Below are 8,132 nucleotides of genomic sequence, written 5' to 3'. Positions count from 1 at the left end.
GGCGGTCCCACGACGCCTGGGACGCCGGCCGGCCTCAGCCACCCCTCGGCCTCCCGCGGGCCCGGCCCCACCGCCGGGGCCTACGTGAGGCGCCCCCGCCGCCGGGGGCCGCCCCGTCCACCCAGCCACCCGTCTGCCTGTCTGGTCTGCTCCGGGGCCCACGTCCCGAGGGAACGCGCCCGAGAGCGGCGGCGGCCCCCACCCATGCCCGCACGCCACCACCGGCTGCGGCTCGGGACGGGAGCGAGCGGAGAGCCAGCCGCTCGCGGCGGGGCGGAGCCCGGACGGGGCCGGGCCCTCTCCCCGCCCCAGCGCGCGACGGGAGAACCACGCGCACGCTCGCGCACACGCGCGGCCCCGCGCCCGACGACGGCCCGGCCGGGCGTGACCCTCCCCCGACTCGGAGGGGGGAGGCGCCGGCCGCGGTAGGCAAAGAGCAGCTCTGCCCACGCGCCACGGTGGTGGCGTCCGTGGCTACTACGCGCAAAGGAGGGGCGGCGGCTGGGGGGTCCGGTACCCCAAGGCACCCTCTCGGATCGCTAGAGAAGGCTTTCTCACCGAGGGCGTGTCGCCCCCGCCCATCGTCCGCCATCGGTCCCACCAAGGCGCTTACAGACACCATGGCCACGCAACGCAGGAGGGGTCTGCGGTAGAGGTAAGGCCTAGAGCAAGTCGGAGCGTCCGTGGTCAGGGCCGCGAGCCCGCGCTGCCCCGGGCTCGCCATCTCTGGCCACACTGGGCTTAGCTAGGGATCTACAAGGCCCCTGTGCGGCTCCCAAGTCAGTGCCTCCTCTCAGGCCGAGAGACCAAGGGAGGCAGAGACTGGGACGGAGGTGCCGATCAAACAGCACCTCCCAACCAAAGAGCCAGCGCCACGCCGCTGGCTCGGCCCGCCACGGTCACTCCCACACCCGCGGGGAAACCCCAGCAAGGGGAACACGCGGGCACGCGCCCGAGCCTGCCCGCCCCCACACGGCACGCCGTGGGGGGCGACGAGGCACCCGTCCACCCCGAGGGGGACGAGGGGCACGCCTCCCTTACCGACTCGACCCCTCCGCTCCTCAGACACACCAGCACAGTGGTTACCTGAGGAGGCCGACGGGAACAGGGAACGACACCGCCACTCGGCCTCGGGCGCCTGAGGGACGACCTGGAACGCTCCAGGGGCACCGCCAACGGCCTGGGGAACGCGCTCACGCGCCCGGGAAGGCGCGCGGCGCGGCGGCAACACGGCCCGCCCCACCGCGGGGAGGGCCGCCCGCGAGACACAGCCAAGAGGCACAGGCGGAGCATCCGCCGCGTCACGGAGACCCCGACACCGCCCACGCCACGAGGCACGGGGCGGGGGAGCGAGGTCGGGCCGGATTCCGCACCCCTGCCGCCTCCCACACGCCACTCGCAGCGGGGGAGAACGGGCGAGGGGACCCGCGGGCAGAGCGAGAAGAGCGGTCCCGTTCGCCATGAACGTCCGTCCCTCGTCTGGCACGGCTTAGGCCCGGCCCGGGAGAGCACAGCATCACCACATCGGTCGGCAGCATAACGCGAGGGACCCCCGAGCAAGGGAAGGCCGGCGAGGACAGCGAGCGGAGGAGCCTGCTTCAGCCTCACCGACCCCTCTCCTCCTCCAGCAAGCGCGGGCGACCACCCCAGGACGAGAACGCCTGACACGCACTGGCACGGAGCCGGTGGGATGGGGTAAGTCGCGACCGCACCCGGGTGCCGGCGGCAGGGAGTGCACGTGGTAGAGGACCCCGCGCCCCTAACCCCGCCGCCCTCGGGTACCAGAGACCGGAGGTGGCACCACGGTCGTGGGGGCGCCTGGAACGCACAAGAGCCGGCGCGCAGGCCCCAGCGGGCGGCTCAAGCGGCGGGGGTGGAAACGGGCGTCCGGTTCTCGGCCAGAGCCCGGAGCCCTCCCCGCACACGCATCCAGGCACCCGGAAGCTCTCGGGCGACTGTCACCCGAGCAGAGCGTGTCAGCACTTACCTGGCGGCACAAAACCACCCATTCGGGGGCAAGAATCGCCGCGCCCGGAGACGGGGCCCACCCACGGATCACCAGGGGAACCCCTGGATCACGGCCACGGCCACCAGACCCCAAGCACGACCCCATCGCCACCAGGCCCGGAGCTCCCGGGGCCATCTGGTCGACCCCAGAAGCGTGGCGGCAGGGGGAGCCGGGGACAGCCTCCCCGGGCCGCCCGCGCGGGCCGGGACCGGTCGGTCCCTCCCTCTGAGTCGCCGGGTCAGGACTTAGAAAAGAATTCCGCGGAGGCGCCTCCGGCGACCGGGCCCGGGGCGGGACCGTGGCTCCCGTCCCTCAGCCGGGGCTCCACCTACGCCTCGAGCCGGCCCCCTCCCGCCTCCGGACAAAGACGCGACCCGCGAAACTCGGAGAGAGAAGTCCGGTCCGACGGCCCGGACCCACCCCGGGCACGCGTCCGGGCCGGGGACGCCCTCCCCGGCCCGCCCTCGAGGGCTCCCGGGGCCGGTCCACGCTCTTCTCCAGGGCGGGACTTGGAAAAAAAAACTGCCACGGAGGAGGAGGCATCCGAGGACCGGGCCCGGTCCCCACCGCCAGAGCCGGTCGACTCGGAAGACCAGTGGGGAAAAGGCCAGCCCGGCGGCCGAGCCCGTCGCGCCCTCCACGGGCCTCCCCCGCAAGGCCCCGGCCGGTCGCCCACCTCCGGAGCGGGGCGCGGAAAGGGGATCGGCGACGCGGAAGGCCCGACCACCGGGCCGCCCTCGGGACGACGGCCGGGCACGGGACGAGCTCCCTCGCCCGTTCCCCCGCGGCGGCCCCCCACCCCCTCCCGGGGACGGAGGGGCACCGGCGGCTGCTGGTCGACCCGTCCGGGAGGCCCCACACCCCGGCCGGCACCGGGCGGCGCGGCGACAGCCACCTCCCTCAGTAGCCTGCACCTCCAATCTCCGGCGAGCGGGCGTCGCGCTCACGCCCCGGCGCCACCGGGCCAGATCCCGCCAGCGACGCCGGCCTCCCGGGACTCTGCCTCGGTCACCGCGGCCGAGTCCCGTCCCTTGGCCCGCGTCGCCGGAGCTCCGGAGGAAAGAGACGATATAAAAGCGGCCGCCAGGTGGCACCCGGCGACCGACGACCGCCTCAGCGGGACGGAGCCGGAGCGCGGGCCCGCCGGGGAGCACAGCCGGGCCGCCGGGCCGCCCGATCCCGTCCCGGAGCCCCCTCGGACCCAGCCTCCCGGCCCAGTGCGGCCCCGGGGTGTCCGCCCGCGGGCTCCCGGCCGCCAAGGCGCAGCCCCAGCCGCAGGAGGGGGACTCGGAAAAGGTTTCTCGGGCGATCACCGGGAAGGGGAAGGGGAGAGTTCCCCCCAGAGAGGCCAGGGGGCGGCCCGGGCCGGGCTGGGCCGGTGCGGCCGGGAGGCCGCCGCTTCCCGGAGCGGCTGGAGCGCCCCCGGGGTTCCCGGGAGGACTTAGAAAATCAGGGCGGGCGGGGACGGTCAAACCGAAACCAGGCACGTCATCCGAGAAGGACCGTGATGACGGGAGGAGGAAAGCTTTCCAGTCCAGAGGGCCTGTCGAAGGCAGGCGGAGAGTCTACCCGCTGAAACTGACGAAGATGGGCAAAAGAAGCTAGCTCAGGCGCCGACATTTAAGGAAATAAAAAAAAAAAGCACGAGGGCGTGGAGAAATGGGGAAAAATCAACACTGAGAAATCTACCCTCTGAAACCGACGAAGATGGGCAACAGGGGCTAGCTCAGGTGGCAATTTTTAAGGAAAAATGAAAGGAAGTGCGTGGAGACCTGGGGAAAAAGCAACACGGAGAAATCTACCCTCTAGAACTGAGAAAGAAGCGCAACAGAGGCTAGCTCAGGTGGCAATCTTTAAGCAAAAAAAATAAGATAAAAAAATACAATAGCGAGGAGACGCGGTCAAAAAGCAACCCTGAAAAAGGTACCCTCTGAAACTGAGGAAGCAGGGCAACAGTGCCTAGCTCAGGTGACAATCTTTAAGCAAAAGAAACACACAAGGGCGTGGGGAGCTGGGGAAAAGGCAACACTGAGAAATCCACCCTCTGAAACTGACGAAGATGGGCAAGAGAGGCTGGCTTCAGGTGGCAATCTTTCAGCAAAAGAAACACACAAGGGCGTGGGGAGCTGGGGAAAAGGCAACACTGAGAAATCCACCCTCTGAAACGGACGAAGATGGGCAACAGAGGCTAGCTCAGGTGGCAATCTTTAAGCAAAAAAAATAAGATAAAAAAATACAATGGCGAGGAGACCCGGTCAAAAAGCAACCCTGAAAAAGGTACCCTCTGAAACTGAGGAAGCAGGGCAACAGTGCCTAGCTCAGGTGACAATCTTTAAGCAAAAGAAACACACAAGGGCGTGGGGAGCTGGCGAAAAGGCAACACTGAGAAATCCACCCTCTGAAACGGACGAAGATGGGCAACAGAGGCTAGCTCAGGTGGCAATCTTTAAGCAAAAGAAACACACAAGGGCGTGGAGACCTGGGGAAAAAGCAACACGGAGAAATCCACCCTCTGAAACTGAGGAAGATGGGCAAGAGAGGCTGGCTTCAGGTGGCAAACGTTAAGCAAAAGAAACACACAAGGGCGTGGAGACCTGAGGAAACAGCAACACGGAGATATCGACCCTCTGAAACTCAGGAAGATGGGCAAGAGAGGCTAGCTCAGGTGGCAATCGTTAAGCAAAAACAAAACCCAAAGGCGTGGAGACCTGGGGAAAAAGCAACCCTGAAATATCTACCCTCTGAAACTGAGGAAGATGGGCAAGAGAGGCTGGCTTCAGGTGGCAATCTTTAAGCAAAAGAAACACACAAGGGCGTGGAGGCCTGGGGAAAAAGCAACACGGAGAAATCCACCCTCTGAAACTGAGGGACATGGGCAAAAGAAGCTAGCTCAGGTTGCAACCTTTAAGCAGAAAAAAAACACAAGGGCGTGCAGACCTGGCAAAAAAGCAACAGTGAGAAATCTACCCTCTGAAACCGACGAAGATGGACAACAGAGGCTAGCTCAGGTGGCAATTTTTAAGGAAAAATAAAAGGAAGTGCGTGGAGACCTGGGGAAAAAGCAACACGGAGAAATCTACCCTCTAGAACTGAGAAAGAAGCGCAACAGAGGCTAGCTCAGGTGGCAATCTTTAAGCAAAAAAAATAAGATAAAAAAATACAATGGCGAGGAGAGCCGGTCAAAAAGCAACCCTGAAAAAGGTACCCTCTGAAACTGAGGAAGCAGGGCAACAGTGCCTAGCTCAGGTGACAATCTTTAAGCAAAAGAAACACACAAGGGCGTGGGGAGCTGGCGAAAAGGCAACACTGAGAAATCCACCCTCTGAAACGGACGAAGATGGGCAACAGAGGCTAGCTCAGGTGGCAATCTTTAAGCAAAAGAAACACACAAGGGCGTGGAGACCTGGGGAAAAAGCAACACGGAGAAATCCACCCTCTGAAACTGAGGAAGATGGGCAAGAGAGGCTACCTCAGGTGGCAATCCTTAAGCAAAAACAAAGCACAAAGGCGTGGAGCCCTGGGGACAAAGCAACCCTGAAATATCTACCCTCTGAAACTGAGGAACATGGGCAAGAGAGGCTAGCTCAGGTGGCAATCGTTAAGCAAAAACAAAACACAAAGGCGTGGAGACCTGGGGAAAAAGCAACCCTGAAATATCTACCCTCTGAAACTGAGGAAGATGGGCAAGAGAGGCTGGCTTCAGGTGGCAATCTTTAAGCAAAAGAAACACACAAGGGCGTGGAGGCCTGGGGAAAAAGCAACACGGAGAAATCCACCCTCTGAAACTGAGGGACATGGGCAAAAGAAGCTAGCTCAGGTTGCAACCTTTAAGCAGAAAAAAAACACAAGGGCGTGCAGACCTGGCAAAAAAGCAACAGTGAGAAATCTACCCTCTGAAACCGACGAAGATGGACAACAGAGGCTAGCTCAGGTGGCAATTTTTAAGGAAAAATAAAAGGAAGTGCGTGGAGACCTGGGGAAAAAGCAACACGGAGAAATCTACCCTCTAGAACTGAGAAAGAAGCGCAACAGAGGCTAGCTCAGGTGGCAATCTTTAAGCAAAAAAAATAAGATAAAAAAATACAATGGCGAGGAGACCCGGTCAAAAAGCAACCCTGAAAAAGGTACCCTCTGAAACTGAGGAAGCAGGGCAACAGTGCCTAGCTCAGGTGACAATCTTTAAGCAAAAGAAACACACAAGGGCGTGGGGAGCTGGCGAAAAGGCAACACTGAGAAATCCACCCTCTGAAACGGACGAAGATGGGCAACAGAGGCTAGCTCAGGTGGCAATCTTTAAGCAAAAGAAACACACAAGGGCGTGGAGACCTGGGGAAAAAGCAACACGGAGAAATCCACCCTCTGAAACTGAGGAAGATGGGCAAGAGAGGCTACCTCAGGTGGCAATCCTTAAGCAAAAACAAAGCACAAAGGCGTGGAGCCCTGGGGACAAAGCAACCCTGAAATATCTACCCTCTGAAACTGAGGAACATGGGCAAGAGAGGCTAGCTCAGGTGGCAATCGTTAAGCAAAAACAAAACCCAAAGGCGTGGAGACCTGGGGAAAAAGCAACCCTGAAATATCTACCCTCTGAAACTGAGGAAGATGGGCAAGAGAGGCTGGCTTCAGGTGGCAATCTTTAAGCAAAAGAAACACACAAGGGCGTGGAGGCCTGGGGAAAAAGCAACACGGAGAAATCCACCCTCTGAAACTGAGGGACATGGGCAAAAGAAGCTAGCTCAGGTTGCAACCTTTAAGCAGAAAAAAAACAGAAGGGCGTGCAGACCTGGCAAAAAAGCAACAGTGAGAAATCTACCCTCTGAAACCGACGAAGATGGACAACAGAGGCTAGCTCAGGTGGCAATTTTTAAGGAAAAATAAAAGGAAGTGCGTGGAGACCTGGGGAAAAAGCAACACGGAGAAATCTACCCTCTAGAACTGAGAAAGAAGCGCAACAGAGGCTAGCTCAGGTGGCAATCTTTAAGCAAAAAAAATAAGATAAAAAAATACAATGGCGAGGAGACCCGGTCAAAAAGCAACCCTGAAAAAGGTACCCTCTGAAACTGAGGAAGCAGGGCAACAGTGCCTAGCTCAGGTGACAATCTTTAAGCAAAAGAAACACACAAGGGCGTGGAGACCTGGGGAAAAAGCAACCCTGAAATATCTACCCTCTGAAACTGAGGAAGATGGGCAAGAGAGGCTGGCTTCAGGTGGCAATCTTTAAGCAAAAGAAACACACAAGGGCGTGGAGACCTGGGGAAAAAGCAACACGGAGAAATCCACCCTCTGAAACTGAGGAAGATGGGCAAGAGAGGCTACCTCAGGTGGCAATCCTTAAGCAGAAAAAAAACACAAGGGCGTGCAGACCTGGCAAAAAAGCAACAGTGAGAAATCTACCCTCTGAAACCGACGAAGATGGACAACAGAGGCTAGCTCAGGTGGCAATTTTTAAGGAAAAATAAAAGGAAGTGCGTGGAGACCTGGGGAAAAAGCAACACGGAGAAATCTACCCTCTAGAACTGAGAAAGAAGCGCAACAGAGGCTAGCTCAGGTGGCAATCTTTAAGCAAAAAAAATAAGATAAAAAATACAATGGCAAGGAGACCCAGTCAAAAAGCAACCCTGAAAAAGGTACCCTCTGAAACTGAGGAAGCAGGGCAACAGTGCCTAGCTCAGGTGACAATCTTTAAGCAAAAGAAACACACAAGGGCGTGGGGAGCTGGCGAAAAGGCAACACTGAGAAATCCACCCTCTGAAACGGACGAAGATGGGCAACAGAGGCTAGCTCAGGTGGCAATCTTTAAGCAAAAGAAACACACAAGGGCGTGGAGACCTGGGGAAAAAGCAACACGGAGAAATCCACCCTCTGAAACTGAGGAAGATGGGCAAGAGAGGCTACCTCAGGTGGCAATCCTTAAGCAAAAACAAAGCACAAAGGCGTGGAGCCCTGGGGACAAAGCAACCCTGAAATATCTACCCTCTGAAACTGAGGAACATGGGCAAGAGAGGCTAGCTCAGGTGGCAATCGTTAAGCAAAAACAAAACCCAAAGGCGTGGAGACCTGGGGAAAAAGCAACCCTGAAATATCTACCCTCTGAAACTGAGGAAGATGGGCAAGAGAGGCTGGC

The sequence above is a fragment of the Equus asinus genome, unplaced genomic scaffold (assembly GCF_041296235.1).
Source record: "Equus asinus isolate D_3611 breed Donkey unplaced genomic scaffold, EquAss-T2T_v2 contig_285, whole genome shotgun sequence".
Classification (NCBI taxonomy): Eukaryota; Metazoa; Chordata; class Mammalia; order Perissodactyla; family Equidae; genus Equus; species Equus asinus.
Note: the sequence above shows the minus strand (reverse complement) of the source record.